The sequence below is a fragment of the Centrocercus urophasianus genome, unplaced genomic scaffold (genome assembly GCF_019232065.1).
Source record: "Centrocercus urophasianus isolate 14NV4802_14NV808 unplaced genomic scaffold, USGS_Curo_1.0 seq_10, whole genome shotgun sequence".
Lineage (NCBI taxonomy): Eukaryota > Metazoa > Chordata > Aves > Galliformes > Phasianidae > Centrocercus > Centrocercus urophasianus.
In genome coordinates, this window is record NW_024884142.1 from 47,866,298 (window position 1) to 47,889,969 (window position 23,672).

The 23,672-nt window shown below is 37.6% G+C and overlaps 1 protein-coding gene across 10 annotated transcripts in view; it reads left to right on the forward strand.

Moving 5' to 3' along the window:
* Positions 1–10,933: 10,933 nt before the first annotated feature.
* The window catches only part of EYA4 (EYA transcriptional coactivator and phosphatase 4), a 204,861-nt gene continuing 192,122 nt past the window's right edge, over positions 10,934–23,672 (forward strand). For all 10 annotated transcript variants that reach the window (XR_006168947.1, XM_042819569.1, XM_042819524.1 and 7 more), the window contains exon 1: positions 10,934–11,017. The gene's annotated coding sequence lies outside the window, so the exon portion shown is untranslated. The remainder of the gene's footprint in view (positions 11,018–23,672) is intronic.

Genomic DNA, 23,672 nt, shown 5'->3' on the forward strand with positions numbered 1-23,672 from the left:
GAAAACAATAAAGATTGAAATCCTCAACTCTTTCACAAACTGTAACTTTCCAAGCAATCGCTTCATCATAACTATATAAACCAAAACTCCTTCCCTGCTTCCTGCTGTTCCTACAGCCTCCAGGGCTTTGGTGTGCTTCAGGTTTTCTTTCTTTCTTCTTCTTCTCCTTTTTTTTTTTTTTTTTTTTTTTTAAAGAAACATATATCATAATGTGTTTTCTTTCTTTTTTAATAAAAATATCAAAGGAATACTTATCAATGACTGAGGAGGGAGAGCTGTGGTGCAATCTATTTTTTAACTGGAACATGTACCATGCTGTGACACACTCATCCAGGAGCAAGAGAAGATTGATGGCTAGACATGTGGAGAGAACTGCCACTGATTGAAATCAGACAACTGCAAGCTGTGAGAGAGATCCAGGGGAAACCATTTAACCACAGTAGTCCAGCCTGAGCACACTTGGACAGGGTCTTTCCTCTGTCTGAAGTCTGCACTGCAGGACACAAAGAAACAAGGCAGTACAGAGACAAAATGTGAATCTATGACAACTTTGAAGATATATGCATATGTCTCTATCTATCTCACCTCTGTAAATTATTTCCTTCACTAGCAGATAATAGATCAGAAATTTCATTCCTCAAGTACCAGTCATTTTCTTACACCCTTCAGATTCTTTAGCAAAGACCAGAAGAAAGAAAAAAAACCAAACCTTTCAAGTAGGAGAAAAAAAATTGGAACAGTACTATAAACCTGATTTTCAGAAGTGCTGAGCACCTGGAGTGTCAATTACAGTTACTGGGAGCTGGAGCTGCTCACCACCTCTCAAGACATCAGACTTCCTGCAGCACAAAATTACCAAGTATTTCCTCCATTTCATTTTGGAAGCATATCACTTATTTGTAGGGAGACGTGAATAAAGTGGTATGAAAGGGTGGGTTTCCTCACACCCATCACCCAGGCTGCCCAGTCAGCGTTGGTCGTGATTACACAGCCATGCACTTGCACTGAGACATTTTTATTTCATTACGAGTGTCAGTTTACAGCCATTAGCCAAGCAGATTGGCTCGAACCAAAATGCCTCTTTTTTGTGTATGTGCATGTGTCTTATCACCAGATCTCACTTCCATTATTCAAGTCTTTTTCTTAAAGAAAAAAAAAAAAAAAAAAAAAAAAGAGGGAAAAAAGAAAAAAGAAAAAAGAAAAAGACAAGAAAAGAAAGACTTCAAGTGCATTATGTTCTGTGGCTTGTCTCTGTCCTCTAGCCAGAACAGTCTGAAATAGGTTTTATTGGAAATCATTACTTAAATTCCAGCACTGAGGAGAATATTGATCTCTTGTGCATAATGGTTACCAGACTGCAGAAAGTAGCAAAGAGGGCTCCAAGCAGGCCGACATAATGTCAGTGACAATTCATTTTTTTAACCAGCCAGGATACTGGTTTAATATCCTGAAAAAGGCACTTAACTCCAGACCTTTCATAGCATCTGTCAGGCCGGCGGCAGGCCATTCCTCGGGCTGGCAGGCATGGCCAAGGCTTGCTTGGCTGCACGCTGCTGGCAAGGCCTGGCATTCCTGCAGCACCCGTCTGCCCGCACCCTGCACCCCACACGCGCTTACCAGCTGTCCCAACTTTCCAGGGCGCTTCGAGGTTTTCTAAATATGTGCCACATAAAAATAAAATCGAGGAGTGTGATGCGCTGTGGAGCCCTGTGTGTGCAGCGCATAATTCATTCGCAGTGTCTATGGGCCATTATTCCCACATTCCTCCCGCTGAGCTATCAATTTCATCTCCGGCCAAGCTGGAATCTGAATCTGGGGAGCTCAGCGACACGATGGTGGTGTGGGCACACTATTTGCCTTTTCTTTTTTCCCATTCTTTCTTGACTGTCTTCTTATTTTCCCCGCTCTGTAAGAAAGATTCTGTTTTGTGTTCACAGGCATGAATGGGTTTAAAAAGAGCCCCATCAGTAACTCTATACTCCCCAACTTGGTTGACTCCAGGAGAATGAAAATTTGCAACTGTCTTCTAAATGCTGCACAACATAGAAAAAAAAAAAAAAAAAGAAAAAAAAAAGAAACCAAAAACAACGATCTTCCTCTCTTTCTTGAAGTAAAACTGCCAGTTGTTTAAAGCATCTCTCACCCACCAATTCTCAAGAGAAAACATGGGAAATCAGTGTTTGGCTAATGAGATTCCTGCTCATTGAATAAAACAGGTGATGACTTCTATAGGTTTTCTTGTGTTTGTCATTTCAGTGAGTAGAGAAAGAAAACTTTCCACAAGTATCAGTGGCATTTAATTAATATAAGCAACTTGGGCACCTGCCCAAACTGCAATAATCAGTGGAAAATGGTTTGTACCATTTAATGCAAGCCAGCATCCTTGTGCTGTGAGAGCACTCAGAACCAGCTATGGAATAAATTTGTCTCAAATATCCTACTTCTTCTTTTCCTTCTGATCCATTTTGCAGCTACCTTGGAAAAAATAAGAAAGGTTAATCCATTGCCATGCAACAACAAAACAGTGGCAAAGGACTTCTTCTGTGAGAGAACCTGTGACAAATAAAAGAGCTTGTAATGTCTAAGGAGAGAGATGGCAAAGCAATGTCATCATCTACATCTGCATCCAGAGCTACTATCTGTTTCTTATATTTAGCAAATCTTTTTTCCATAAAAAAATGTTCTCAGCTAAAAAGTTTTTGTACCTTAAAAAAGATAAATCTTGGTAACTTAAAATAAGTTTTAAATGAACAATTGTGTTTAACCTGTGGTAGGAAAATCAATAGAAATGGATCTTAACATTCAAAACCCATCTGGACATGATCCTGGGCAACTATCTTTAGGTTGCTCAGCTTGATCAGTCAAGCTGGACCAGATGACCTCCAGAGGTCCCTTTCAACTTCAGCCACTCTGGGACTCTGGGACTGATTCAGATGAAAGAAATGACACATCTTAAATAATCGATATTAATGAGGTTGCACAGAACTGCACGTGACTAGTACAGAAGCACTAAGAACTCAGTCAAATGGAAATAATTTGAGAATATGAAAAGGTATTCCTAATATTAACTACCTAAAGTTAGTTATTTATCCGGGTCTGGGCTCTTCTATAATCATGATGATGTGGCCCATAGCTCCTGGGTAGATCAGGCCATGAGGCAAAGCTCTGTCTGAATTCACACTCAGAAGATTTGTCTCGAAGAGAATAACCTCTCCCATTTTAAAAGGATCTCAGGAGAAAACTAAATCCCAAGCAGAACAGACTATCAGAGGGACACAGATACAGGAGATTTAGTCCATTCAATGTCTAGAATGGGGAGTGAAACATCCCCACCTGTAGCATGATGAGAGACAAAGACTAGGCAACTAGTTCAGGATAGAAATTTCCCTTGTAGATAAAGTAGGTAAAGTTAGGTGTGATTAATTTGAGTTCTTATGACTTGCTTAAGAATGTCAATCCTGTAGCAAGTCCAGGGTAGAAATAGAAGTTGGAGTATGTTTTCCAAAGTCCAGGCTGTTAAGATTCTCTGTTATGAATATCAATGCATTCTTACTTCTCATTTTACAAAGTAGAAATTATGCAATTTAGCTCACTCTTTCCTTGGTGTTCGGCCTTGGATTTTCTTTCTAAAATTGAGACGCATATGGAACATGTAAATGACACAATAATCTTGTGAGAATTCATATACAGTTTCTAGGAACAGACATGTTACAGAGTCATTATACTATTAGCATCTATCTGTAGTCCTCTAAAAATCATTACAGCTTTTAAAGAATTCTAATTAGGCATGTCTGAAGTGCCAAATCCAGGTGGATTTTCACCCACTTCTAATAATATGGTTGCTCTGAGCCCTCGTTGAAATAGATCATATCTCTGGAATCTAGCTGTAATAGAGATCGGGTTATGACTTATCCCATAACCTCCCAAGATACAGTTAAGTTGTTCTGATCCAGCCTGTTTTAAAGCTCTGTGGGACTTGCAGCTGTGTGCCTGTTAGCATATCCTTCTGTTGCTTTCATTCACTGAAGAAACATCGTTTAAAGCAGAAAGGAGAATGATGAGACAGGAAATTTTTCACTCCTTTTCTTGTATATTTACTGCATCTTTTCATTTATAACTTTTGTTTTCTACTAATACTGTACTCTCCAGCATACAGTCATAGAACAATACTATATCATCAGCACCTGCTTCTCACGTGGTGAGAATACTAAAGGAAAAAAAATTCTAACCATAATTATGAATACCCACATTCATTCTTTTCTTAGCAACAGATTTATAAAATAATGTAAGCAAAGTGCCATTTTATAAAAAGTCTCCATCATCAGTTTATACAGTACCTGAATCTACATTACCTTAACAAATCCCTGCTACAATTAAATCCTTCTGATGACAGCTATCTAAAGTAATCTATACATATCCATTTGACATGGCTAGATTGAAGTTTCAAATCAAGCCAGTTTCAAATCAATTCAATGAAACAAGTTCAGTGATTATTTTTAATCACATCTCAGTACTCAATATAAAGAAGAAAAGATGTGGTAGAAATGCATACTATAGTAGCTGCTCTAACTTTAAGCCTTCAAAATTATACCTCTACCTCCGTAGTTTCAAGGTTGGACTGTATGTTTACAGAAGACCTAAAAGATTTACCAGGAAGAATACAAGGGTCATGTTTCACAGGCAGGTGCTATAAAGACTCATTGCATTGTATAGGTTAATGTGTACCTCCTATGTAATAAAAAGATTTGGATTCTGCTGAGAAAGCAGTAGATAAAAATCCAGGTTACAGTGAAGTCGGTGAGCTCCCTGAGGCTGGGATTTCACGCACTGTGTTCCTGATCCTCCCAGTTGAGTAGATTTCAAACAAAGAGAGTAAGATAGTCTTATAGCTGAATTCATTGCTCCATGTTTATTTAAGCTTGCTCATTATAATTAAAATCACTACTCTTGGGCTTAAAGTTGAATTCTAAATATACTGTTGGTCACAATCTGTGACAGTAAGCTTGCTCTCAAACTCTAAAATCTGTAAGTACAAATGAAGTCAATCAAGAATCAATTTGAAAGATTATGATTATTACTGTTAAGGCAAAATAATCTGAAATCGACGAAGATTTTAGCATGCAACCAGGAACACATTTTTATAGAAGTCCTATAAGATATGCAAAATGTGGATTTTTTTCCCAGAAGATCTTTGTCTGATGTGATTCTACAGTTGCCTTGCCACAAGAGGAACTGAAACAACTTTAGTGTCTCAGTTCACCAGGGATTTAAACCTGTTTAAGTTTAGAAGTTGTGACAACAGTGGTTGGAGAGTCTGCAATCACAGAGCTTTTGGGTAGCTTAGGAGCAGACCTGGTGAGGCAAATTTGTTTTGAGTCACGGTGAGTTCTGAGCTCCCTTTTTAGCTCTACTGCTTTTCCACTGAGTCACTTAAAGAATGTCCAGCCCTCCCTGCATACCTCAGTTTCTCCATCCGTTAAAAACAAAAAAGATTATGAAGCACGATGTCAACTTCAATATGAGAACTGGTCTTTATATTTTACGATCATATTCATCATACCAAATAAGTGGAACCACAATTCTTATAGAAGCCACTGGAAATTCCATACACTCCGGTATATCTAGCCAATGGCTTTGCTCGTACAATTACACATGCAATGGAATAATAAAGCTGCTTAGTCCCAAACCCCAACAGATCCCATATGGCAGTACTAGACTACATATGTACAGCATAGGGAAGGAGTAGCTAAATAGAGCTACATCATAAAGCATTTTAAAGGCTTGGACAATATTTGAATGTTGAATGTTTGCTGTACTGTTCATTTTGGCAAACCTAGAACACATATACAGCTCTCACTTGCTTCTGATGCTATTAAAACTAGGAGGAGAGATGAACAGAGAAGGAGTGCCAAATATGCCATCCTCTGCTACTCTTCTTGCAAGATTCCAAACGTCTGGAAGCTTACGAGCAGGAGATGGACTGATTTTTTACATGATGTGATAATGATAGGACAAGGGGGAATGGCTTTAAACTAAAAGAGGGGAGATTTAGGTTATATGTTAGGAATAATTTTTTTTTATTCAGAGTGTGGTGAAGCACAGGAACAGGCTGCCCAGAGAGGTGGTGGGTGCCTCATCTCTGGAGGAATTCAAGGTCAGGTTGGATGGGACCCTGGGCAGCCTGGTCTGCTGGGTGGCAGCCCTATCTATGAGGATGGAAATAGATGATCTTTAAGGGTCACTTCCAACCCATGCCATTCTATGACTCTACAATTCAGTGACGTGATGAAGTATTCTAGACTGGATAGGTTCCAAATAGTTTTGGTCAGGCCATACAACCACAAATATGTGCATGTTTTTTTTCTTTAAATTATCCATCAAGTTGATATATAAGCTCACTGGAGGTGAATCTTAAAAATGAAAACTTCACTGATGAAATTGCTCAAGAGAAGGAAAACTTATAAAAAATTATAAGACTGCCTGAAAAGTGGCAAAGGCTGGTTGGCTGTTCATGTGCACCTTTCATGGTGCTTTAATATGTTACTGTAAGTGGAGTGTTTTCAAAACAACTGTTTGTGGGTCATGAATAGACTGATCAATCTGAAGACATATGAGTAAAACTCCAAATGAGGTTGGCAGGACAATAGGTGGGATAGGGAAATGGGTATGTTTCAATGCTTACAGAAATACTAAACTTCTGGGAGGAAAAAATAAAATCATGGAATTCATACCCATCTGTCTGCTCTTAAAATGCCTTGTAATGCACACAGTTTAACCAGGGATACATACTGAATCATACAATATCTGATTTTGGAAAAATTTAGTTATGATTAAAGGAAATAGCAATGGTAATAGTCATCACAAAATAATCATATAATTATGTCCTTGTTTCTATATTTTGCAAGAGATAAGTGTGGAGCTAACCTTTGGTGCACAGATGCTCTTATTTGGATTTCTGTGGTCAGCAAGGAAAATGGGCTTGCCTTGCTGTGGGAACAGTCTGTTTCACTGAAAAGCTTAAATATATTCCATGCATCCCTCTGCAAGCCAAGACTGGAAATAATTTCAAGGCTACATGGTAAACTGGTATCCATGCTGTAAGCATTATATTAGGCTAAATTGCATGATCTACAGGACCTCACAGTATGTGGGCCACAGTTTTACTTTCAGTTCTGTGACCAAGGGTTTGGTAACTCCAAAAAACACCAGAAATGATAATGATTGCAAAAGGAAAAACAGTTCCATAAGCAAAGGCTATGCAAAGGCCAGCAAATGAGTATTTCCTGAAGACAAGCTTCAAGGAGTGAGAAAAAGATACCTAATAGGCACAAAGAAGCACAGATATGACCTTTTTTTTTTTTTTTTTTTTTTCCAACTGAAATTTGTAATGACAATTATGGCTGTAACATAATCACATTCTATTTATCAAATACTATTAACCATTTCACAGAAAAAGGTCAAAGTAGCTTACAAAGTTTGATTTTCAGTGTCTCTAAATATCCAGCCGTATTATTGCTATTTTTTTATTACCATGTGACAACCACTTGTTGAACCTGCTTAAATGTTTGCACAAACCTTATGAACAGAGCATCTCAAATTCCCTTTGCTGGATATAGAAGTGACCTAGTAAATTTTAGAGGATCCTTTGGAAAGAATCAGACTGCTGGATTTTGCTAATGAAAAGTGTCAGGATGCAATAACATATTGGATTTGCTGTGATTTAAAATGTTAACTAATTAATTGTGCCAGCTTGGCAGGTCAGCATAGGATTTTTGCAACATTTCTAAGTGTTTTGCAAACACTTCATTGGTGTGTTTTTGCAAACATTGCAAACAGTCATTGGTGAAGGTTATATTGATTGTCATTTGCACCTGGTTTCCACTTTATACTCCATATCCATTCAGGATCATCAGCTCTCATTGCCATGACAGGAGAGGTGATCTGACAGAAACAGAAGCACAAAAAAAACTTTTTATATTGGAATCGAGTGTACCTTCAGTAAGTTTGCAGCTGACACCAAGCTGAGTGGTACTGTTGACACAATGGAAAGAAGGGATATCATCCAGAGGGACCTAGACAGGCTTGAATAGTGCACCCACAACAGGTCCAGGTGCAAGATGCTGTGTATGGGTCAGGAAAATCCCAGATATGTATACAGACTGGGAGAACAGCTAACTGACCTACCAATACCTAAAGGGAGCTTATAAAGCAGGAGGGAGACTTTTTGCATCATCTGATAATGATAGGACAAGAAGGAACAGTTTTAAACTAAAAGAGGGACGATTTAGATTAGATGTTGGGAGGAAATTCTTTACTCAGAATGTGGTGAGGCACAGGAAAACACTGCCAAAGAGGCTGTCACTGCCCCTTCCCTGAAGACATTAATGGACAGATTGAATGGGGCTCTGGGCAGCCTGATCCAGTGATCCAGTGAGTGGCAGAGGTTTGAAACTAGATGATCGTAAAGGTCCCTTTCAATCTAAGCCATTCAATGATTTTAGATTATTTTGAGACTGATTGTAACTGATAAAAAGTTACTCTTTTGTTTGACTTCTTTCATAGTCCTAGATCCAAACAAATAAAAAAAGAAAACCTATTTCTTACCCAAAGTTGGGGTAGGCTTTTGCACATGTCATAATTGTCAACATAATGAAGTTAAAAGGATGTCACAGAAAGGTATATAGTGGATCCACTTACAGCATGCCTTTTTTACATTACACTATGAAGAAAAGTGTACCATGGCCTAATATTAACTTGTAGCATCCAAATGTTGCTTGTATGATAGCACTTGGACTTCATGAAAAAATATATACAGACTACAGAAGTCAACAACCCCATTATGTTCATTGTGCACCAGCTGTATCACTGAGCTCTTATATTCAAGATAAAGATGAAGCTGCCTTGATAGAAAACATTTAGGTGTTATATGCAGAACAATTATAAATGGCATGCAAAAAATAAGTATAAATATGGAAACCTTTCTGTATAAGAAAACACTAAGTTTATGACTGCACAAATGGAATCACAGCAAAGATTTACAATGCAGTAAATATGGAAAAGAAGTAAACTAGAAACACCTAGATAGCTCTTCTCAAGGTGATGCAGTATAAAAAAAACCCTGTGAAACTCAAATGTAGTAACGAAGAAAAAGACTAGTTCTTCCAGCACCAAAAGAGAAAGTTTTATTATTCTCTTCAGTGGAAGTAGTACTGATGCTCTATTTCCTAGTTTCTCTGAGGGATACCTTGTAAAACACTACTGTGCTTATGGTAAATGAGCATATGGTAAAACAGTCTTTGCCCTCAAATTTTCTTTGCCTGAAAATAATCAAGGTGAAGTAACAAAAAATCACCTACTTTTGGGTCTTTTACTTTACAGCCTTCATTTCCTGGAGAAAATTTATTTTATAAAGATTAGATTTTCCACATGACAAATGAAGCATTGACTTAAAACAGTGAAAATAGCATTTTCTCCCCCAAAACTGCAACAAAAATATTCTCCTACAAATGTTAAATGAAAATGTGTCATCTTTGAAATGAATATGTGAATGAAACAAAATTTAATCAAAATCTTTTTGAATAGAACAAGTTAAGAATGAAACAAGCTTCAAAAACGTATTACATACTTGTGTGAGAATAATAGAGGTAATTCATAGAATTACATAAAATTTTTACATAGAGTAAGCTCTTTACTCTTTGAGATTCAGGGAATAATTCAGGATTAATCTTCTACCAACTGTTCGAAGGAAATGCTTCCAGTGTCCAGCTTGTGTTACAGTTAGCGCTATAAGATGTACATGTTTTTCTCAGAAGTGTTAACATTTCACTTCTTGAACATTTTGAGTCATAAATCCAAGGTGGTGCCACCTTAGTAATGGCTAGAGTCTCAGATATGATGGAATTATTTATGAAATGTTCAGGATGATGTAGCCCAAAGCAGCTAGTTACATCACAACAAGTTTCTGTGAGCCTTTGCATCAGTTAATGCTCAAGACTTTTGGAGACTAAATTATTCTACGACTGAATAAAAAGAAAATCCTGATGATACTCGCAGTATTTCATATAATACTAATTCTAGTTAGGAAGTCAACCTGCCTGGGAACTTTCTATGAAATTGAATTTATTTTTTTATCATGGACGCAGAACACAGATGCAATAACTAAAAAAAGTAGCCCTGTATGAAATCTCTGCTTTACTTCTCTCTATATTTTTCAAAGTAGATACGTATAGGTTGCTCTGAAAGTAATGCCTCCTATTTGTCTGTATGGAAACTACAACAGATACAGAGAGCACAATAACCTGATTTGATAAAGCAAATTCTCAGCTACAAAACACTGTTTTTCAACAGTCACCATTGTTGTAATAGCTATGCATTTTCACCAGTGATGAACGGGATTCTGTATGTTGCACTCATAACAATCTGCACCAGTGGAGGTGACCCACTATCACCACTACCCAACTGCCTCGCTGTGCTCACATGTACTTTTTGTTTTCTATAAACATTTGGCAAGCATCAGTAAATGTCAACAGGCACCATTTCTTCTGTATAGAGAAATTCTTTTTTCAGAATTATTTCACACACACTTCCACATCAAATGCCATTTCATCAGAATGCCCATCTGCTGCCATGTGTTACACAGCTACAAAATACACAAGGAGCACTAAACTATTACATATTCCTATAACATATCCTTCTATATATATGATCTGTATCTACCCCGGTTTCATCTGAGACTGCTGATATCACTTTAGGTTGTTACTGAATGATGGAACCACACCCAGAGCCACAGCCATTATGGCTTGGCAACTGGATGAGGGGCAGAGCAAGGGCAGGTGGTTCGGATTAAGCAAGAGGTTATTCCATCCCTCGTGACATTATCCAGAAGGCTATAAAGCTGTAGGGAAGAGGGGTAAGTTTGATTGCTGCTCCTTGGTTGGGTGTTAGTGGGAAGGTGTGTTGATAGTCATCGGTTGGCAAGCACCTGCTGTACTATTGGCAGGGGATTGGTCAGTGCATGGTGAGTAGTTGTGCTGTGGTTGTATTTGTATAATTGTAATTGCATTTTTCTGTTTTCTTTTTCTCTCTTGATAGGTGTTTTCTATCTAATTTTTTGCTTCCTCCTACTTGAGGGAGTGAGTGAATGGCTTATGGTGTTTGACTGCTGAGTTAAACTATAAGAGCTTCCTAAAATGTTGCCTCATAAAGCCTTTCTTACAGTTGAGTCTCTCAAGGAAAGGGTACTGGGCAATTTGATCAACAACACCTTTTTTTTATCAGCTTTAGAGGATCATCAGATTTCCAAACTACCAAAAATGTGAGGAGAAGCATCAAGGATTACAGCTTTGAAGCATCCTCCTTTATATCCTCATCCCTTCCATGTACAACATACATTTTCCACCATGTAGGCTCTTAGGAGGGCAACATCGTACAGAGAGTGTCTTCCAAAATCTCAGCTGAGTACAGCTAGTGAGTATTCCCTATTCTTACTAGTAAGACATACATAGTACATAGTAAATATTACTTATTTCCTTGCTTTTCTTTTACATCAGAAGAGTTTAGTTTATCTTGTATATAGTCTTTAAGACAAAAAGCACACATCAGTTTCCATCACAGCCTTTTTTTAAAAAAATATGTATTTTAAAACTGTGTATTGTTTTTAAATTGAATTCTCTGTACTTAAAAGCACCACGCTTGGAAGAGAATTTTTTTTAGGCATCTGAACTGATGTGCAAGGAAAGAAACAGCTCTGTTTTTCAAATGGGCTCTAAGTTGGAGAAAATTCCATTGCTGGCCTTTGAACACAGCAGTGAAAAATATGAAGTACTCTGTCTTAGCTTAGTCTGCTGAATTTGGGTGTCTTTTTTGCACAGTGGTGCAATAGAGAAAATAATAGAATATCTCTGTCTATGAAGACAATTTTTCATCCTATACGTCATCGTAAATTTGGTGCTGCAAGCTAATCTTTTACAATCATGTACAAATAATTTAAAACAATAATTTGAGTTTTTTCATGTGTTTTGGTTCTCCCACTACTGCTCCCTCTCTTTTTCTTCACAATAAATAAAGCAGATATGCCAACACTGAGGTTTTCTTGCTGAATGCTTTGTTGAGTTCAGCCCAGGTGTCTGCCTGACAAGGAGTAGAGTATTTCTTGTACTTTGTTGCCTTTGTGTATTAGGAAAGGATTTGCTTTTGCCATTTTCTAAGCTGCATAACAAATCCTTATAAAATATTACAGCAAATAAGAAAGAAACTTTCCTGTACACACAAGTTCAAAAGCAGGCATACCAAACTACATTAAATGATTATAAAGGTAAGAGCCACTTCATAGAAGAGTTTTATCTGAGATGGTTTCTAAACCAACCAATGCCTACTTGTCACTGGCCGAGTGCACAAACTGCTGCTTGAGAATATTGCTGGAATATGAGAGTGAAAAAGAGAACCACTGTCAAGAATAGTAGAGGAAAAACTGGTGACTATGGAAATCTGCTTAAGATTGATGGGGAAAACGGGCTAGCTTAGGTTCATGTAATTAGAGAGAAGGAAAAGAGGAAAGAATGTTTCTGTCCAGATGGAGAAAGAAGGACTGGAAAGCTGATAATAGAGAACAGTATCAATGAGTACTTCATAGCTGAGAGGAGGCCTGTGTACTTATGCTTGGAATAAGGTTTGGCAGGTGGCCTTGGATAAAGCTAGAAGCTTGCAAGCAGAATGCTAAGGGAAGATCTTGGCAATCAGTGGTGAGTCTTGATGTGCCAATGATCTTAACTGGGGAGAGTTAGACAATAAAGAGATGGAGATAGTGACAGAGGAATTCAGCAGCTCTGACAGTGGAAAATGTTATCTGACTGTTATAAGGGAAAAAAAGATGGTCTCAGAGCAGGAACTCAGTGAAATTTTAGGAAGATGGGAAAAATGTGTACTCCAGTTAGTAAAGTCCTCCAGAGTACTTTATGTCTAAACACATACCATCTGATTTTTTCAGAACCATGGTGTGTTTTGCTTTGAAAAGTGCATGCATAACTAAGTGGCACAAATTAAACATGAAAACTGAAACTTGTAAAGAAGCGTTTTCCCCTTAACTGAAAGGTTTGAAATAAATAGGGATACAGGGCCTCACCCTCAGCGATGCTGATGTTCCATGACTAACAAAAAGGCATAGCCATAACTGTCCTTTTCAAAAGTATGGTGTCTTTCAGGATTAGATTTGTGCCCTTCTGTTGCAAAACAGTGGATTTTTTTTTTTTTGTTTTTTTTTTCTAAACTTCAGAACATGACAGGAATTCATTACCTACTGAACTCAGGGACTCCTACTTCAGTCTGTAGGGCAGTATGACCTGAGCTGACATTGTGATGATTAGTGAGGTTCATATTATTAAACTCCTTAAGTGCACAATGAGAATCGACAGGGAGTAAGGAGTGTTAGGACTATGCACATCTGTCTATGTGATCAGAACTACCAATCTACTTTTATGAGATTCTTTTAAATCAAAGAATGATCTTTGTCAGGCCCTGGGGGGCTTTTACCAGCAGTGTGAAGAGTACTTATTAACCATAAAACCACATTTAAACTGATAATATTCAATACTCCTCCAGGGGAATGAAAATCACCATGCTTGCTTGGGAAAAGATAACTCTAATACATGACCAACAGACACACCAGAGACTGTGGCCCTAGACTTTCAAGGCATGAATGCTACTCCTGTTATGCTAGACACTGCATTAGAATAAATTTGAGTCCTGAAGATTCAGTTAATCTCTGACATTATGCCTACAGAACTTCACTAGAGGCATAGCTAATCTCAAAGTCACTTCTGTATTTCTGTGCAGACTCCACACAAATAATTACACTTCTAACATGAGCTGGTGACCTTACATCAACTTCCTAGCATAAAAGGGGAGAAAGTATGGTTCCCTTGAGCAAGTATCTGTTTTTTGTTTTTTTTTATAATCCTTATTTTCAGAGGTATCAGCAGTGAAACAAAGGACTTAGACATTTTTGGCAGAAGAATTTGGACTTAATTTCATCAGTTTGGGACACCACTTTCTTTCTATGTGATCAGAATATACATTTCTTTTTTTTAGAAAGGCATGATCCTCCTGAGCAGAGTAGGGTATTGGGGGAAAATATGGTGGATAAGAAATGTTGCATTTGTAGCAAAATGCAAACATGATAAAAAGAAGCCGGAAAATAAATAAGGAATAGAGAATCAGAATGGTTTTGGAAATTGTTCCAAATTCATATATTTTTATATTGTGCAGATGTCAGTATGTGTTGACGCTGCCATCAGAATTGGACTCAGCATTTCACAAAATGCCTTGACTGGAAAGGCTGCAAAGATACTTGTGACTCTCTCATTGAACATTCCCCTCCAAGAATGAGATGAACACTCAGGGAGTGGAGAGGCACTGGCACAGGCTCCACAAACAGATGCCCCATTCCTGGAGGTATTAGGGCCAGGTAGGATGAGGCCCTGGGCAGCCTGATTTGGTGGGTGGCAGCCCTGCCCACAGCTGGGGTTTGGAACTAGATGATTGTTAAAGTCCCTTCCAACCCTGGGTTTGGTTTAGAGGGAAAGAAAGTAGTGTAAAGTGTTTTTTAAAAAAAAAAAAAAAAAAAAAAAAAGTCATTTCTTGCCCCCACCTCTTACTCTCATGTTCTTGCTCTGTAGAAAGTCTCATTTTAGTCCTACTCAATACAAGTAGTTACTGGAAGGGATAAGAGACCAGATTCCACAAAGAGCATGTGATTTATCTGTATAAATAGGAACTAGAGTGAAGCCTCAGCAACAACCCTTCAGTAATCTGCATGCAAAATGGGATCGTGAACTCTGAATCGAAAGCCTCATGATATCTTTTTACAGCATCCGGGGAAATTTTGTTGTAGATAGATCTGTATAAAATGATCCCATTTTATTCAAAGCAAGCTTCTCTGGTGGATTGGCAGTGCTATAGTAGATTTCTCTGGGAATTTGTGCAACTCCAACATTTTCAGTTTTGTTTCTTTCCCAAGATCACATGTAGGTGAGCAGGAGAAAATGTGAGCTCCCAACAGAGGAAGAGCAATGAAATAATAGTGAAATTTCTCCTGTTGTATATGACTAACACCGGTGAAAAATAAATGCATGGGTGTCTGTAAGTCCTTATAGATGAGTCAAGAATGTAATCTATACCACAATAACTAGCAGCTTTTCTTTGGAACCACAATACACATTCCAGTCAGAGTTGGATGTGGTCTATAAAGGTTATACTTTTCATAGTTTATCTGCATAGGTTAAAGGACTATTGAAAATCTCTAGTAGCCTACAGTATATTTCAAAATATTAGAGAAAGTTAAATGGATGTATGTGTTTGTAGTGGAAATGTGTGTGCAGTCTGATTACCTCAAAAACTTTAGTGACTTGAGACTCCAAAAATTCCTATCATAACATTCTAAGGTCAGATATTGAAAGGAAGGTGAGGCCTTGATTGCTTTAAAAAAAAAACAAAAAACAAAAAACAAACAAACAACAAACAAACAAACAAACAAAAACCAGACCTAAGAAGCCTTAAAATATCTCATTTAGTTTTCTTTATGCAACTTTATGCATCCAATTCGACCTCTGAAATACTGGCTACATTTATAGCCATTTTCACCATCAGATCTTCTCCAAAATGTGGACAATGCCTGCTTTTGTGTGGTGATGACATACACAAAGCACGCTGGAGGGTTAAGGCACACTTTTTATTTGCATAATTGCCAAACAAAGCCAATGGCAATGAAGTCGTATGACTTAAGGCTATGAAATATCAACAGGGGAAGTATAAGAACTGGAGCTGCAAATGAAGTAATTTGAAAGCAATCATAATAATTAAAAATAGATTGGTGATGAAGATTCCTCAGGGCAGGTTGCTGATTGTAAAATACAAGAAATCCCTAGCTGTGAATGGAGTTCAGTTTGACAATGATTGAGGCCGTGTCATTTTCCCTTTATAATCTTAAAGATATTGTTCCTTTCCTGGCTCCATCACAGAAATTACAATCAGGATAAGTATTAACTGGTTCCTTCCTTTATTCACAAGTTCTGCAATGAATCTAAAGTATGAAAGCAGCATCAATGCTGATTTTTTAAAATGATAATTATCTTTTTTTTGAGTGATGGGCCTGGAAACAAACGTATGAATCGGAATGTAGTGGAAATGCTAACTCATGGCCTGAAACAGTGCTTGAGCACCTGGTGGGAAGGCAGGGACATCCAAGGAGCCAGGACCCACCCCTTCCCAGACCTCATTTAAGGGCTGGCTGTGGAGGTGAGGGCATCTCTTGCTGGAGATTCCCGCATATCTGTGGGTTTAAAAAGGTAAGCATCTCTTTTCTCTCATTTCAGTATCTGTGGCTGCTGCATTTGGGTTAGTTCTCATTTGCTGTAGCTAAAGACTTTGTCACCCTGCTATTATCATCCCATTATAGCATTACAAGGAGACACAACCATTGCTGTATCTTCCTCCACTGATCCAGGAAACATGAGAAGCTCTGCTCAGGTTTTGAGGCTTTGTTTGGAGGAGTTTATGGCAAACCCAAACCCCTCCTTGCATGCAGCTGTTGGCGGAAGATCCACACTGCAGGTATTGGGCTGAGCTTCACCATGTTGGGGCACCAGGGCAGAAGATGCTGCCACGTGGATGTGGGTAGCTGTGTGGGACAGCATGGCCTTGGGAATGGCTGAGTAGCACCTTGCACTGCAGGATGCTTAAGCTTTGGAGAGAGAGAGGCATCTGATGTCCCCCATCTGCTATGAAATACACCTCAGAAATAATGGAGAAGTTAAAGGCACACGTACTGCTGTGTTTTTTTTGCATTTCATTTCAAAGCAATGTGACAGAATTCAGCTGAATCCCCATCACCTCTGGATGCTCCTAAAATCCTTTTCACAAACCTGTCTTCTCCCCCCATAGTTACTCCTATCTCTCTTATGTCTGTGTGACATAATCATCTTTCTCAGCTCAGCGCTTTCAGATGGTCAAAAGGCACTTTCTCTGTGAATACCTAGCTTTTGGGTTGAAAAATAATGATTAATAACTTAATTCCTAAAGCACTCCCCCTGCTGATAGACTTAGAACTGTATTTCATATTTAAGTATACAATCAAGTGTAGAAAAAATGTAGAAAGCATCACTGATTAGACTGTGATAATCTGTAGCGGGGTAAAATACAAGAAACAAAAAGAGTGAATTCCAAGAAGAAAGAGCATAGATTATGGTAAAATGTAAACACAGATTAATCATTTTAAGGAACACGAGAGAGTTCTTTTATCAAATTCTTAATAAGGAGAAAAGGGGACTTGTGACTTCAGTTCAGAGCACCTTCTCTGGTTTAGGTCAGCTGCAGGGCATGCTAGTTGCTGGAAAGTGGCGTTCTCAAGAATACCAGTGCTTGATTGAGGACAATGCATGCAAAAGGCTCAATATGTTTTGGTTGTGCTATCTTAAAGCATATGAATCTCAGAGGAACTCAGAATGTTCTAAGGGCTGAGAACAGTCACAGTTCCTAACCTTCTCTACTCAAATCAAGCTGCTGTTCTTGGGCAGGCTGTGTAAAACAATCCTGTACCATACTAATGGCCAGAAATTGAAGCAAGCTCAGATGTTGACAGCTCTGAAAAGCAGGGATGGAAGTAGACAGCATGGGAGAGGTGCAGAAGGGGGCCTTACTGACAATCATGATGAATGCTTGTGGCTTTTCTTTCACACTTACAAGTGTAACAAACACCAGACTAAGCATTCACAGGTAGGAATTTGGGCAGTCTTTATTTAATGTTAAACTCCACGTGTTAAACTATTATGTGGCTTTATTATTACAATCTGTTCCTACCTCTCCCTCTGCTGGCCCCCATGCCCTCAAAGCTTCCAGAGCAGGCAGACACTGAAACCATGGGTGCCCGTTTCTACTGAAATCCTTCCCTCAAGTCTTTAGAAACAATCATGTATTTTCGAGGACTGTAAAAGTAGTTTTTGTGCTGCTGAGAAATCTGTCCAACTTCTATTTTCATAGGAAATATTTTTTTCATCATATCCAAAACTCCTTCCTGTTGGTAGCCTTTGCAGCAAAACAGAATAATAATAATTTTCAGGTTTGATATTAGGAAGAATTTTTTTCTAAAAGTGGTCAGGTGCTGGAACAGCCTGCCTGGAGAGGTGTTTGAGTCACTATCCCTGGAGGTGTTTGTTTAGGTGCAGTAAGGGACACGGATTAGTGAGGAAATACTGGTGATAGGTGGATGGTTGGACTGGATGATCTTGGAGGTCTTTTCTAATGCTGGTGACTCTATGAAAAGAGTCATGACTGCAACCAGCTAAAAAGAAAGTCAGCTTTTCCTGGGCATTACACAGGTAATCTAGCCCACATATAGCTAGCTCTATGCATGAGTGAGCAATCCCACTGACTGCAGTATGTCTACTTACATGTGCAAATCAAGGCGGAATTGTTCTGTACGCAAGGTCTGAGCTTTGCTTCAGTTCTGAAACAGAATAAGATTCACATGGTTGTGATTCACATTGAATTTGAGCTTTGAATTTGAACGTGCCAGCTTGTCATCAGGCTTGCTGGCTTTTCTTTATTTCATTTTTGGCTTTTCCTTTGTCTATGCAAGCTTCTTATATTTCAGACATATATACATTTTGTGAGCTCTGCCTGCTGAGCCAGGATCTTTCATCAAGGAAAGGAAAGCATATTGCTTGGTTCTTAGAGAAAGACGAAAATATTTCTTGCTTTTTGGAATCCGTCCAAACTGTCTGTGACACCTTTAAATACCAAACAAGTAGTGCAATTGGTCATAAATTAAACTGTAAATGGATTTTAAAATACACATAGTCTGATTAGCATATGCTTGAGTATAGCAGTCAATAACATATCCTTATTTGATTCTACAGCTCTGGTCTCTAAGGAACTTGTTCCTCAGTCTTCTGTGTTTTTAAAAGTAATGGATTCACTATGTTTTACAGAGTAATTCACTTTTTAACTGCAATATCCCTCTGAGTTCTATCCTCAAAGCTCCTAAAATCCATGGTTTGGTGCCTTTTAATTTTTGCTCTTGTGTCTTCAGAGACAATAAACCCACTATGAGAAAATGAAAAAAAATCCCCAACCCCAAACAAGTAATAATTTCATGTTTTCTTACAAGAAAACCAAAACAGCTCAGGTATTTTGAGTGATGAATGAGTAACAAGAAAGGCAATTAGACTTTCCAGTTTTACATTACTTTTATATATTATCATCTACCTATGGGCCAAATGTTTTGCTCCCAACACCCGGTGCAAGCAGATAGAATTTTCTAGCATCATTCTATAAAATAAATGGGGAGGAATTCTTCAATGTATGTGCTAGCATCAAGGAACAGGATGTTGGAGTTTATCAGTTCCAACACCGTGCCACGCTACCATGATTGTGTGGTTTGAGAACAAGAGTGGGACCACATCTGGACAGTAGGGATTAGAAGCAAAGAAATGCAACCAGCTGTGCTTGCTGTGAAGACATGAACAGTAAAGGAAGCTGTATTTCTTCTACTCTCCTCACACGTATGACAGCCTTATGGAACTAAGTTTCAATTAAGGGATGTGAACATAATGTGTGGCCTTGCTATATTCCAGAACTCCTCTCTCTGTTAGGAGAACAGGCCCCAGTTTCCTCCAGGTGGGCCAACCCCTCTATGTAACTCATGTAACATTATCCCTGGGGACAATTTCAATGAATAAAAGTGATATAATAGGATTCAAAAACACATTATTCTTTTTAAAATCACTAAAACTTGTGTGTGGAAAACTGAAAATTCCATCACAAAACTGCAAACTACTTATCTGCAGATCTGTTTCTATTAAATCTGTCCATTTCTCACAATTACAGTAGAAATAAAGAAAAAGTAATGACTGTTATTATATTTTAATTTATTTGAAATGTTCTGAACATTTTTCATTAGCATACTATGTGGAAAACTAAGTTCTGCCTTAAGATGCACTAGCACACTGGTCATGTGGAATCTGAATAGTCAAGAGCAGAATCTAATCTTTGCGTGTAATTATCAAGAAAAATAATACAGTTGATATGTATTTAAACAATAGCATTTTGCTAATCTAATAACAACTATGTGAAATGTCATATGTGGTCAGCATACTCAGAAAAGTATATTTATATGCTTAAAGGGTAGAACTAAACAAAGCACTTCATGTAGCACTTTATAGCATACCAGTATATCTTATTATACATGTACTAGGGAATCAAAGAGGTCTCTTGTCTTCATGCTATGCTGTCTTTTGATTAAGTACTTCTGTAAAGTGATAGTGATATTAGAACTTATCTTACTATAGTATGTTTTATCTCCTGGCTCTTTATCTCAGCAGTTTCCATATGGCTACTTGATAGTTTTAAAACTTGGGATTACTTCCAAAACTCATGAGCACAAAAGAGTTATTCTTACAAAAAACTGTTTTTCCAAAGCAAAAAAAAAAAAAAAAAAAAGGCAAAAAAACAAAAAAAAAAAAAAAAAAAAAAAAAAAACAGCAAACCAGAACGAAAAGGAAAAGGTTCCATAAATAGATATTAACAGTAAATTGGTAGACTTCCATAATGCATATCTGTACAGACTAGGTCTGTCTCTGTATACTGGATACTGTAATATACCAGATCTAATTTGACCCCTTCATATTACTTTATCGAAATCAACACAGTAGGATAATTAATAATGGATTTTGGCAAATTATATCAAATAAAGTGCTAGAATAAATCTAGCCTGCAGTTAAATAATTCAAACTCTCTTTACCTATTTTGCCTTAAAAAGTTTTTTTGCTTACTTTTTCCACTCTCTTCCCTTCCTATGGATTCTCAGAGTGGTTTGGGTTGGAAAGGACCTTAAAGACCATCTAGTTCCAGCTCCCCTGTCATGGGCAGAGTTGCCACCCACTAGTTCAGTTCCATCTTGTCCATTTTTTCTGCCTTTCTTCTGATACTTTTAAGTGCCTTTGCTGCTAAGCAGTCCTGGGAAGAATGACTTTTTTGTCTATCTGTGTGATAACATACAGATTTGTGTAAATGAAAACAGTGAAACCTAAACGATATTTAAGCTCTGTGCAGACAGAAGTAAAATCAATTATGGCTGAGCTATTTGACCATGTCCAATTTAAAAACAATGTAAACAGGAGCAGAATTTGAACAGTGTCCACAAAACTGCAAACATCTTACAGCTTTTAACCACTGTTGTGCAGCCACCATATTCTCTCTGCACCAACTGCAAAGTCTGCCATTGGTTTCCTTTATTTTGCATTGTGTAACTTCACAGACACAAGACTTTTATTTTTTTCCCCAACAACAAATACATATACATTCTTTATTCAAGAGTATACTTATGATGTGTATAGTAACAATTTCCCATATCAGTTTGTAACAGTACAAATCTTTCTCTGTGTGAAATGCTTGGGAATTTTTAATTCAGATTTGGGGCCTCAGCCACCAGTCTAGCAACTTTCATGTTTACTGGAGCTCCAAATCAACAGATAGAAGTACACATTTGCACAACTGTTTAAATCACCAAAACAATTGCTTTATGTTTTGTTTGTTTTCAAAATAAACCTTGAGATGCTGTTAGGGCTGTGCTTGAATGGTGTCCAAACTCATAAGAGTTAAAAGCATATCTGGTGGTAAAATGAGGAAAGCTTTATAGAAATGAAAAATTGGGACATCAATTTGGTCAGGCTTGCACTTCAGAAAGCTGAAATCTATGACATACAGCCCCGCATATGGGCTTAAATTGTTGCTATTCAGTTACAAAATTCACAGTTTTGGCATCTCTGTCTTACATTGTTCCTTATGAGTTTATAATGTATAGGTTACAGCCTGTCCTGGTGGACTCCGGAAGCCCTCCGCTGTAAGGAGGCCGTTCATCATTGTATCTCTGAGCAGCCTGGGGTCTGTAACTTCAATACTTAGATTTGCCCTTTGAGCAAAACAGAGAGCGTGCTGTTAAGTATTTAGCTGTTATCCAAATGAAACTCATATATTACAGTTTTAAAGTAAAAATAAAACAGAACAACACAGTTTTAATTGCCATTTCTACAATAAAATCGTGGCTTATTTATAAGTTGGGATTTTATTACCTTCTGCAATTTATACCCACTTTATCTGAAAGTTCATGGTGGGCAACAAGTAACTGCTCACAATTTTTTGGGTCATTTTCCCCTGAAAACACAATGACATTTTAAAATATGGAAAAGCAATTTATAACAGAAATGAAAAAAGCTTACATGGAAGATTACATAAAATACATCTGTCTTTTTAAACCACAGAGATATATAAACAATTCATTAAAAACCGAAAAAGCCAAAGGAAAGGACAAAAGATCTTTTAATGTTAAGACATTTTGAACAGATATTTTTCTGCTTTTAAAAAGACAGGATGTTACTTCATTCCTAGGAAGAGACTCTCGAATGAACAGGGGAAAATACCAGAAGTTTCAGTGAGCACTGTCCCTTAGAGGGCTTATGTTAAAGCTCAAAAAAATAAAATTTTTAAAAAATATAAAGAATTGCAAGTGGAGGTGTCATTTTAAATAGAATCCAGGTTCTTATTTCTCCACTGCAAAGTTGTTTTTTTTAATGTCAAATGAAATTTTAAGATCACCTATGAATTTGCAACTGAACCTTTTACTGCCTAGTCTGATTCCAATCCTTAAAAAATCTGTTTCTGTAATATGGCCAGCAATCTACCTTCTAAAAAGTAGCCAGACATACTGGCAAAAAAATATATGTGGTTAATCAACTCAAACTATGTAGTAGTTTGGGAACAATCAATCAACTTCCAGAGCCTTTACAGTATGAAGTTGCTGTGAGGATATCCATGAACACTGGTAATACATAAGGCTAGTGAGGCTAGCGTACAAAGATGTTTTTGAGATAATCATATCTGTTTTGTTTTATTTCTTATTTTCAGGATGCTTCTAGCCAAATATAAGCTTCATTGTTAGACAAAAATAAAGCAAATAAATTCCTGATGATAATAATACCAGTATGGAGGGACAGTAGGTGTCACTTTGTACCAGCTTAAAATAAGGACTGTCAAAAATGGGGTTTGTATTCAAGCAGTGGTAGTACCATGATACTTGTTCATCTACACAAGAGCTTAGGCACTTAAAGAAAGACTCGAGTGAAAGTATAAATCACTATGTGTGCAGTATGGGTATTCTAAGAACTGCCTTGGAGCTAGTCCTGGAGGCATGTTAAAAAGATGGCTATTCACTTGAAAACATTGTTTCTGCATATATATTAAAAAAAACAAACAAACAAACAATCAAACAAACAAACAAAAAAACCTGAGCTGCCCATTTCCATCTTGACATTTAGGCAAGCCTGGCATCCTAGAGACCTCCACTCAGCAACTTAAGAGGCCTGTTAAAATAACCTACGTAAAGTCACTGCTAAAGAACAGTGGTAAGAAACAGTCACCCATAAAATGTAGTAACATTTTTGTAGACTTCTTTGGAATAGCTGTAAGAGAACTACCAACCATTTTCTTGTTACCTTTAAAACATGATTCTGTGGTTTGAGCGTTTACCAAAAATATCATGACCAAGGGTAAATTCCCTGCTTTATCTGGGAGGATTTTAACCCTTATTTCCCACTTTCTAACTTAACTCTTTATCCATCAGGTTG